Source organism: Propithecus coquereli, unplaced genomic scaffold (genome assembly GCF_000956105.1).
Source record: "Propithecus coquereli isolate 6110/MARCELLA unplaced genomic scaffold, Pcoq_1.0 Scaffold411, whole genome shotgun sequence".
Classification (NCBI taxonomy): domain Eukaryota; kingdom Metazoa; phylum Chordata; class Mammalia; order Primates; family Indriidae; genus Propithecus; species Propithecus coquereli.
The window spans coordinates 2,610,287-2,622,306 of record NW_012149853.1 but is presented as its reverse complement, the minus strand read 5'-3'; positions in this window follow the sequence as shown (position 1 = coordinate 2,622,306).

Sequence of the window (12,020 nt, the reverse complement as noted above, 5' to 3'; positions counted from 1 at the left end):
CCAATTTTCCCAGCATCATTTATTGAATAGGGCTTTCTTTCCCCTCTGTGTATGTTGTTGTCTGCTGCGTTGAAGATCAGTTGGTTGTAGGTAGATGGTTTTATTTCTCTATTCTGTTCCATTGGTCTATGTCTCTACTTTTATACCAGTACCATGCTGTTTTGGGTACTATAGCCTTGTAGTATTAGTATAATTTGAAATCAGGTAATGTGATGCCTCCAGATTTGTTCTTTTTACTTAAGATTGCATTGGCTATTCAGTCTCTTTTTTGGATCCAAATAAAGTTGAGTATTATTTTTTTCTAAATCTGTGAAATATGATGCTGGTATTTTGACAGGGATTATGTTGAATCTGTAAATCACTTTGGGCAATATGGACATTTTAACAATGTTGATTCTACCGATTCATGAGCAGGGGATGTTTTTCCATTTGTTTGTGTCATCTGTGATTTCTTTCATCAGTGTTTTGTAGTTCTCCATGTAGAGGTCTTTAACCCCCTTTGTTAAATATATTCCTAGATATTGTATTTTCTTTGTAGCTACTGTGAATGGTATTGAGTCCTTGATTTGATGTTGCTAATAAAATTAACTGTTTCTCATTGAGAGCTTACTTAACTAGGGCCCATGCTAAAGGCTTTATGTGCCTAATCACATTTAATCTGCCCAGTATTCATAGGGACTAGGTTACTACTATTCTATTTTACAGATCAAGACAGGGAGAGTTAGAGATGTTGAGTAATCACCCAACTGTCACAAAAGTTAAGTGTAACCTAAACTTGTGTTAGTTGATCACAGAGCCGAGACTTTTTAACCAGTACTCTGCACTCGAATAAATAATCATGATGGTAGTAATAGGAACAATAGTGAGGGAGATGACCTTGTGTTAAGCACTCATGACAGACAGGTGCTGTGCTAAGTGCTTTGCACATATTTGGTTCTGGGAGTGAGGTTGTCGGGTGGGTCTTCTTCTCTTCAAGAATGCAGACGCTGATGGTGAGGGCCTGGATTTGTGGCAAGTGCAGGCTGGGGAAGAAATGAGTCAGTGCTCTGGATGTGGATGTCCTTGGTAAGGAAGGGCGCAGTGAAATATTTTGTCAGCTTGTGAGCCTGAAGAGAGGGCTATGTTGCCAAGGGATCAGAGAAGACCAAAGGGGTGGTCAGCGGAGGGGAAGGATGGGCACTTTTTTGCTTTAAATAAGTTGGGGACCACTTCTTGGTCTTGGGGGAAAAAGGATGGCAGTCAATAGAAGAAGAAAAAAAGGTAAATCTCCTTAAATTTTATCTAAATAGTGTTAGATATAATTTCTCAAGGATATAATCAGTTATAGCATGGTCTTTATTGAGTTTGAAATAACTATGAATAAATAATCCAATTTTTGAAAGATTGGTAGGTTTTAGTTAGCAATGTCCTTAATTTTCTGAAGTCTGATATAGAAGGAATTTTTGTTCACATAAAAAAATCATCTGGAATCGTTTGAGAATTTTGTATCTCCAATTACTACCTTTTATTTTTCTGTTTAACTGTATTTTTGAAAAGATAAACCTTTAGCTATTCTTGTTAGAGTTATTCTTGTTAGAGTTATTATTCATTCAGTGCAGAAGGTACAAAATGAACAGTTAAAATCTCCTAGTCCTACTCCCCAGAGTTTGCTTTTAATTCTGGTGTTTATTCACACTGCATCTCAATTGTTTATTTACCTCAGAAAGAACAGACATTTTTAATGCTTATTAAGAGCAAGAATTGTGTACAAAATGGTACAGCACATGTGTTACTCTTACTGAGAGGAAGCAGCCCTTCACACCTTTTGGAAACAGATTTTATTGAAATTTTCAGCAGAGAGCTCTAAAATGTCAATATGTAATGTAAAAGTATTTTTTAGTACATGGGACAACCATGAACAGCTTCATTCCATTTCGAAACGGACATTAAAATATTCATGTAAATTCTATTTGAATAACTTTCATGCTTTGTAAAATCCGAAGAACCTTTTAAATTGACGTGGTGTTAGACTGTTTAAAGAAATAAATTTGCTTTTAAAACCAGCTTTATCAGAATCCATGAAGGTTATATCATGGCATAAATATACATATTATAAATGTTGGGGAAACAAAAAGAAAAAAAAATCAAAGAATGGATAACTTCCTGTCAGACATAATGTTGCCAGTTGATATGTTTGGATCATTATTAAAGCATTCTTTAGCATTGCCTTCTTTTACTTTTCATCCACATAGTTGAAATCAAATCAGAGCATGATCCTCCAACTTTACACTCATTAAAAGTAAGGATTCAGACAAGTATGGATTGCCTTGTTTATTTTGCACCCTCTGCATTTGAACCCTCTGGGTTACTGCTGCAAGATGGATTTTTATCCTGTTTCCTCATTTGATTAATTAACCCAGCTGCGATCATTGTTTCAGCACCCGGGCACATGCAGCCTCTCCAGCCTGATCGGCCCAGTCTCCATTAGAGCCTTTCATTTCAACCAGCGGGTCTGGGGAGGGCGCTTGACAGTGTTCATAATTGCTTTGTCTAATTGCACAGGATCAGGGTGGTAAACTTTAAAAGGGTGTTTGCATCAAGAGTGGTATTTCAATTTGCCTTGTTAAATTATTTTCTCCTGTTGCTGATATCATGCCTAATTTTACAAAATGTCATTATGTCCACAGAAAGGAGTGAAATGGGGGTGGGGAAGGGTTAACATGAGAGCAAGCGCTGCAGCCTGTCTCTCAGCCCCTCGGCTGGCCTCTGTGTCCAACAAGAACAAAATTCTGCCTCAGGGCATTGTCGCCCTCCAGTACCATCCCTTCCATTGTCTTACCATGTTGTAGTCCATGGTGACCTCAGATACTCTTCTCTGACCCAGAAGGCAGTCCTTCCGCCTTCCAGGGAAGAATGCAAGTCCTGGTTGATCCTCTTCTCCAGATTCATCCTGAGTTGGCAAAGGGGGCAGCTGGCAGGGGAGGGGGTGGGAATGCCTAAGCAAAGGGACTCTGTCGCTGTATGTAGAATAAGGAGCTCTAATCTGCAGCCCTTCATCCCCAAGGGGCAGAATTATATTATAATCCAATTTTCTTTATAACCTAAATTCATTCTTCTGAGAAGGGCTCTATAGGAGTCTTCACCTTGGCATTGAGGTCCTTGGTACATAAGAGCTTAAGAACCTCTGGAAGGTGGCTCCATTATTCCAACCCCAGCTGGGCAGTAATTGGCATTTCTGAGTGCTCCCTTCCCTTCATCCCCACCCCAATCCCAGCCAGATAGATAGTAGGGAATCAACCAAGACTCATAATATTTTTTTAAAAACCTCTTTATTATTTATGGAATTTTATACAGCCTGAGGCATTTGTGATTGAGGGCATAATGAGTGTGTGAAGAGATAAACATACATCCTCCCTCCCACCCCATTTCCAACCCTTGCCACTGTGCCTATTCATTACGGAGTGAGCTGAAGGTTTCATAAGAGCAACTGAAGAGCTATGAATGGTGGTTAATTTCAGTGGTGTTAATTAGCATGTTATAGGGAGGTAAGAAGGGGTGACACATACTTTTCCTTTTACTGCTCCAAACAAATATTTGGTACGATCTAGATCTTTGCAACAGGAGCCACTGGCCACATGTGGTTATTTAGATTGAAATAAAAATGAAATAAAATTTAAAAACTAGTTCCCCAATCACACTAGCTGCATCTCCAGTACTTGGTAGCCACATGTGGCTAGTGGCTGCCATATTGGAAAGTACAGATATAGTACGTTTCCATCACCACAGACATATCCATGGACAATGTGCTGTTGGTTCTTTACCTTGTTCACCTGCTGACTTCAGAGCCCAGCCTGGGCCAGTCCCTCTGGCTTCCTCCTTCCCTCCCTAACTCCTTTGCCTCCCAGCCTCACTCATCTCCAAATGTTTGGCTCCCCTCCTCTCTCCCCTCACTGAAGTGCTTGCCATGAAAAGGTGCGTGTGATGGTATTCCCACTGAGAGTTCAGCTCTACCATTTGGAAATGGTTCAGTGCGTGAACTACCTCCTGTGATGCCCTTTGAATTAGGAAGGGCAGCTATATCCTTTTCTATGTTTTAACCAGTGGGAAAAGAGGCTCAGAGAGCATATAGTAACTGGTCCAAGGTTGCAAATGGACACAAGCCATCTTTGGATTCCTGGTATTTTGTGCCGTTTGTGCTTTGTAAATATTTATGACAGTCACATGGTCTTAATTTTAAAGAAGGTTAAGTTTGGCATCTGCTATGTCTTTCTAGCAGGGTATCACTGTGGGAAGTGTGTTTGAATGGGAGTCAGGATACTCAGCTCTGAATCTCCCTCCTCTGCCACAGGCCACCTGGCTGTGTGACCTGGGGCAGATTGTTACCCTCTCAGGGCCTCAGTTTCCTCATCTGGAAAATTCATGGAGGGAGTTGTTACAAAATGATGCTAAAATTACTTCTGGCTCTTAACAACATATTTTTTGGATGACTTTTTACTCATATGTCTCTTTGATTTATTTCCCAAATGATTCGAGCACCATTTTTAAAAGGTTCCCCACCTTTGTTTCAGAGCAGCAATCATTCTAGTAGGCTTCCTACTGATAATTTAATAGAAGATCAACTCTATTAAGACATTTGAAATTGTTATCTAAGTCCTAGCTACCCAAAGGGTGGTCCTGCATCAGCAGCATCTGCACCCCCTGGGAGCTTGCTAGAAATGCAGAATTTCAGGGCTGCTGAATTAGAATCTACATTTAATCAAAATCCCAGATGATTCATTTATATGCCAAAATTTGAGAAACTGTGATCCAGGCCCTGGGAGACAAGAATGAATGCAACTCACCTGCATATAAATTGGTTATCAGGGAATCAAGCAGACACAGGGAGCCTGTCCAGCACTCCAGACCCTCCTGCTGCACCAGGACACAGCCTCTCCCCTTCCGGCTTCTCCAGTTGGAGTTTGAGCTGCCCATCTAGGCTGAGTTATGTTCTTTCCTACTTCTGTCTCAGAAACATGAGAATTTGTGGAGAACACTTTTGATTCTGGAGTCTACCTACTTAGGGATTCATCCTCTATCTTCCCTCTATCTCATTAATACTCCAGCTGAAGCTCTCTGGCTTGGAGCAGACTTTTCACACACACCCTGTGGTCTTGTAAGACCTATAGAATTAGGAATAGTAATATTGGTTCTACAGGATATACTTGGCATTAAGTGGACTTTGGGCAATGTGATTATGAGTCTCTGAAAGGCTCAAGGGAATGCTGGTTCAACATCCCCAGAGACCACAAGAGGCCTAGAGAAACACAATGTCTCTAACCACAAGGGAAAGAAGAATAGGATTTCATCAGATTAGAATTTGGGGAATGGCCATTTCAACCTAGAGGAGAGACAAAGTGGGATTCAGATACAAAAATCTTCTTGATCAGGTTCAATACTAAAAAAAAAAGAAAAAAAACAGATACAAAAATCGAAGGCACTGTCCTTAAAGGCACAGAAGCAGAACCATGTCATCCAGGTTGACTGTGGATATGGGTAACTGGGACATTGGCAGACCAGTCTATACCAACTGCCTGCTGTTAGAGTTCACTGATAATGCCCTGTAAAGGGAAATGGTACATGTGCAGGAACTTCCTGACTATGAGTGAAACCAATGGCTGGGTGTGAAATTCAAGCTAGACCTGGACTTCCCTAATCTCATGGACAGGAAGAACAAGAGGCCACTTAGAATAGCACCATCTGGCCTTATGTCACTGGAAAGCACACTTCTTCAGTGTGGCAAGACTGAAGGAAAAGAGATTCCAGTGGACATCGTGGAGAACCAAATAACAGATTTCCACATGTAACTAATACAGCTCTGCTCAACACTGACCATTGAAAAACTGAAGCTTCCATACTTAGAACCACCCCGTGAGCAACTGAAGCAATTCTTGTTCCTGGGGAAATTCTCCAGCTTTCCAGGAGAAGAGCTCACCTTTGTGAATTTTCTCACCTGTGATGTCTTAGATCAGAACTGCATGTTTGAGCTCAAGTGCCTGGATGAGTTCCTAAATTTGAAGGCTTTCCTGTGCTGTGTTGTGGCTTTGGAGAAAAAAGCTGCCTCCAAGCAGTTTGGCTGCTTCTTTGAGAGGCTGTCAACAAGATGGCCCAGTGGGGCACCCAGAGTATATGCTGAGCAGGAGGTAGACTTGCACTGCTTATTTTGTTCCATCTCATCCCTAGGGTGCCTGTTCTCTGTCTTCTCTGCTCTTTTCAATAAATAGCGCTTGGCTAAAAAAAAAAAAAAAAAAAAATGTCTGAGGCAGGAGAAATTCAAGGTAGAACTCTAAGACTGGTGGCATAAACAACAGAAATGTATTTCCTCACACTTCTCAAGGCTAGAAGTCTGAGATCAAGGTGTCAGGAGGGTTGGTTTCTTCTCAGGCCTCTCTCCTTGGCTTGCAGACAGCTGTCTCGTCTGTGTGTCTTCACATCGTCTTCCCTCTGTGTGTCTGTGTCCTAAGCTCCTCTTTTTATAGAGACACCAGTCATATTGGATTAGGACTCACTCTAATGACTTCATTTGAACTCAGTTACCTCTTTATAGATCCTGTCTCCAAATACAGCCACATTCTAAGGTCAGAGCTTCAGCATGTGAATCGGGAGGACACAACTCAGCCCGTAAGACTGAGAGTTGTTCTTCTTGCATGCGGTCGTCACTCCCTGTGTCCACGCTGCGTGGCCCTTTGTCCTGCATGTCCAAGTCAAATGTAACCATGTAGGGTGGACTTTTGAGAAACCACCTGGATGCAGAACCTGACAAACAGGGGCTCTGCAAACTGGAGGCGCCTCCCTGATCCAATCAGATTCTCCTCCTTGGGAGGAAGGAATGTGAGCTGCAGCCAGAGAAGCTGGGAGCTCCTTTGGGATGGAAAAGACCAAATCACTGGTCTTGAGGATGGATCCTAAGGTCCCTAATTCAGATCTTCACACGGGGCAGCTGTGTGTCCCAGGCTTGAACATAAGGAGCCAGAGTGACTGGTCAGCTGCTAGTTAGTCTCCATTCCTTGTCACATAGTTGCCTGGGCTAACTGCTTCCTTGCCACCCAAAAACTTAGTACAGAAAGACACATCAGTGGTGGACATTCCTAAGGAACACATGGGGGAAGAGGCCATTGGGATTGGCCATTAGCTCATGGGTGACCTCTGAGAGACCAATGCCAGGTCCAGGATGAAGGTAGAAGTATCTGAGCTCCCCCAGATACAGCCCCAGAGACTGGGATTCCTGTGCAAGTAGTTAATTAGGGAGAGGATCCCAGAAAAGACCAAAAAGGAAATGGGGAAGCGAGACAGGGACGAGAAAGAAACCAATACAAGGAGTGGTAATGAGCAGATTGCCACTCAGGTCAACTGGGGCTTAGTCCCATTGGGGACTTCAGGGACATGGGGTAGAACATGCCTCAGAGTTGTGCCATCTGGGGCCAAGAAGCTGGGCTATTCATCCAGTAACCTCCACCTGAAATTGGTTGAAGACCATGAACTTCCTGGAACTTGCCATCTGACCCAGGGGTCCAGCACCCTCCTGCTCCACCTTCAGGCAGACACTTGCAGTAGGAAGCCAGCATTTGGGAAGAGGGAGTGCCCCGGGGCAGTGGGTATGGGGCTACAGCCTGCAGCAAGCACGTCTTCCTCTCCAGAGAGCCACAGCAGCAGGAATTTGGGCCACAGCTTTTCATGCTTGAAGGAGCTGACTGTGTTCTTGGTCGAGAAGGACTAATGATTTCTGAAAGGTACCTTTGTGGTCAGACTACCAGGTGTCTGATCCTCTAGCACAGACACAAAAATCTAATTCTTCGGCTTTACCTTATAAATCTAACTCCCCCTAGCCCTTTTACACCATTCCATACAATTCATCTTCCCCTACAGAGTTGATGAGGCAATTCTTTTATTCTGAAGCTAGCAGAGTTAAAGAAACATGGAGAGGTCTGGAGGTAAATACTTAGTGAACATCCTTTTAATAATTCTTGTAAATCTCTTAGATTAAGGAGCCTAGCACTATACCCAAAGGAACATATTAACTTACTTTTCCTTTCCGCCTTATTAGGTAAAAGACAAGTAATCATTTAATTAAAGAGATAAAATCAATTGGCAATTGAAAATCTATTTTTCTTGTACCTTTTATCATTCTAGGGGAGAGGGGAGTTGCTTATGTCATCAAAATCAAGGAGATGGAAGGCAGTGGGCCCAGGAGTGAGAACAGGCTCAGAATGTGCCCCTCAGCTGGACCCCTTAATTCTTGGAGGACACTTCATGGCCTGGTGTGGCTACATGGCACCCAGTGGAGGTGCTGGTGTGCAGGCTGCTTAGAGGATGTCAAGGGCTGGCACAGCCGGCACCAGCCTATTGGGACCTGAGCACCAGCTGCTAACAGACCTGGCAGAACCCTGCTCCATGGAGAAGCCCACCACCCAGCTGCCTTCTGCAGAATGGAGGGGGCTGCATCCTGCCCCACCCCCGACCCACTCTTCTCCAGAAATAGGACAGGACAGTCTGGTAGATCACACCTTCACCCCTAGGAAGTTTTTCTTTGTGATAACACTGCCTTGTTCATACAAGTTTAATGTCTCTGAAACTCATCTGTAGGACAGATTGGGTGTGATAGTCTGGTAAGATTATCAGGAGAAGCACCTAGCAGGTACCTGACCCTAGTAGATGGCAGTGATTGTCATCGTCTTCAGGTATAAGGGGCTGGGTCAGAGACCTGAGGCTTTCTTTGTACCATTTTATGAAGAAAGGCAAAAACACCACAGGCAAACAAGCAACAAGGAAAGGGTGGGCTTTTTCATCCAAGGCTTTCAACTGATATACGTATTTTGTTATTTTTTATTAGAATAAAACACGTGATTCTGGCCGAAGGGGACATTTGGGGGTGGTGTAAATGCTCTATGTCCTGATCGTGGTGGTGGTAGTGACCCAGGCATCGACAGCACCAGCCAGGGTGAAGGTGAGGGTGAGGGTGAAGGTGGGGACGGGGGAGGAAGGGCTGAGCTGGGCTGGATACTTCTAGCCTCTTCATCACACTCCAGGCGCCAAGTACAAGGGCGGAGAGTTTTAATTATTCGGGGGATTGCAATCCCAGTGAAAAGGACACCTCACTGAGACATCTCTCAAATCCTGTAGGTGTCCGGGCGGCGCTCAGTGGCCCAGGGCAGTGCCCGACCGAGAAGTCTTTTCTTATCCAATCGCTCCACCCCGCGGACAACTTGGGCACTGCAGACTCCCTAAACTGACATCCACCCGCTGGTTTTGAAGGGGCGGCTTAAGAATGTAAAGACATCAGTTTGGAGCCACGAACGCCTTTGACGGGAGGCGGTTCCATCGAACAATCAACGATACAAGCAGGAATTGCAGGCCCCCTTTTTTAAGGGGAGGACGGACGTTGAGGAATGTAACCCTGCAGTTCCCCAGTCTCCTGTCCCATATCCAGCCTCTTAGAAAGGTACCAGGGAGTGGGTGGAGGTAGGAGGCGTCCATACTCTCGTGTCCTTTCTATTCTAGGGTACCCCTGTACCCAGTCAAGGTCTCAGCACAAAGTCGGGGTTACTTGGGGCGCTTTTAGTTGCAGGGAGTGGCGTTCTTGCCTCGCTCGCCTAGACCCCACTGCCTGGCGTCGGCGCGGCGCCTCCCTCTGGTGGCCAGGAGGCGCCACTGCACCGCTCGCCGAGGCCGGGGAAGGCGCAAGGTGGAGACCTGCTTCTCGAAACGCCTCTCTTCGCTGCAGTCGCACCTTCGCCCGCTTGGAATTGGGGATGAACAGAAGTAGCTGGAGCCAGGATTCGATGGTGGGCGGAAAGGCGAGGGTCTCTCTAGTACCACATCCCCCTCCGCACATCTGGACCAAAATCAAATCCATCTTCGGCATCATTTCCCTCCCTCCCTGAACCCAGGGCTCCCAACGTGGGCAAACACTTCCCGCACCCTTACAGAAGTGCCCATCCCATGTTCACCTCCAGGGGCCGACGCCGTACCTTACGCGCGTAGGGACCTGAGGTCGCGGAGACCAGGCACCCTGATGCCCTTGGTGGAGGTGGAGCCCTTCCCAGTGGTCACGCACTCTTGGACCTGTCTGCTGTTGTTTGTGCCCAAACACGATAGAAATTGGGGCGGGAACGGTAGGTGGCATGTACGTGGAGGGAGAAAAATGGGGGGGAAATTACAGCTGAGGAAAAAGAGTGTACGCAAGTGCAGATGGTCCCCTGTCGACGCGCACTTTCCAGGCGCCCGTGCACTCCCAAGCCGAGGGTGGAGCGTGGTGCCCCCGCCGCCGTCTGACGCGCAGCTCTAACGCTGGTTCCGAGCCACCCCGACTCCTCCTCGGCTTCCTCACTGGGCCGAGCTTCAGTGGATGTGCAGCCTGGGACCTCGGGAACTGCGCTGCCTTCGGCGTTCTCCCGGGACTAGTCCCGGCGCTCAGCGACACACGGTAGCGCGGGGCTCGGGCGCCTCCTGGCGGCGGCGGCGCGCGACACGAGTTAGTTTCTCCCGCCGGAGACGGCGCGTGGAGGGGACGCGGGTTCTGCGCGCAGGCTGGAGACCTGCAGGCCCGCATTTCCCCACTTGCTCGGATGGCGGCGCTGAGGTCTTTTCTCCTCTTTATTAACAACGATGGCCGGGGAGGAAGAACATAGAGCCTTTAAAAACCAGAGTGGGAGAGGAGAGGGTGTGTGTGTGTGTGTGTGTGTGTGTGCGCGTGTGCGTGTGTGTGTGTGTGTGTGTGTGTGTGTGTGTTGGGGCGTTGGTGAAAGCAATAAAACTCAGATCGCTTCCTCGGCGAGATAGCGGCGGCTATAATGCACCAGGGGGATCAGGGGTTTATTTGCAGATCCTGGATAAAAGATGATATATCGACGCCGTTTAGAGTGTCACTGCGCCTGGCCTCTCAGGAAGCCACAAGTACATATTTCCTGAAATACCACCCAACACAATATCTAATCCACGTGCCACTTAAGCATTGGGAGGGGAACCTCAGCATCTCACAAGTTCATGCCTGGCTTCCTAGATCTGGGTGGGGAGACCCCACCCGGGCAGGATCTGGTGTGCCTAGACGCCCCCTTCCCTGGCCTTTGTATTGGGTCCAAGTAATCACTTAGCCATGGGCCTTAATAAATACGTCTGAGAACTGTCCTTATGCTCAGTAAATATTGGATTAGCTTTTCAATGACCAGGCTCTTGAAAAGGCTCGAGAAATCCACACCAGGTCTCAGCTAAGCCCAACAGTCAATAGGTAAGGAAATAAGTTATTTCCCTGTCTGGGGTGGGGAACGTTGAGAAGGAGACCAGGCGTTGAGAAAGGGGTTCCCAATCTTACCAAGTTATCTGGTTCTACTAAATATGACAGTAGTACTAAAAAGGAAAAGGGGAGTACCCAAGTTTTGGATTAGTTGAAATTTCCACCCACTCCATTGTGCTCATTAAGGGCTGGGTGACGTTGTCCCTGGGGAAGATGTCTGGGTTCTGTTTTAATTTCCACAGTGCTCAGCATAAACTTTTTGTTTAGTACATGTTGTTTGTTTGGGGACTGCTTATGAGAGTTTTGACCGGGCTATTTCAGGGGAGAAGGCATGACCCAAACAAGGCAAAAATGGGCAAATTCCTTAGAAGCCTTGCGGTGTCTCCCTGGTACTCAATTTTGCAAACACAAGGATGCAGAAGACACTGAAAATTAAAGAGGAAGTCTCTTCCTCTCCCAGCATGGTGGGAAGGGAGGCTGTTGGAGAAGTTTCTGAAGTCGTTTGCTATCGCACTGAGATGCCAGTGGGATCTCCGAGCATAATTCAAATGAACAGGAGGCCCTTAGCTCTTCGAGGTTGGTAACCAAGTGGCCTGGCCTGGCGCAAGTGGCCTTAGAACCAGCTGCGGCGAAGTTGAGCTGGGCCCAGGACTGAGCAGGGGCCTTGGCCTCTCAGAACCTTTCTTGTTGTGAAGGGCCACTCCGTGCGCTGGGGCGTCCGAACGTGTCGGACGTGAGAACAGGGGGACTGGATTTTCATCTACCGTGAGCCGCA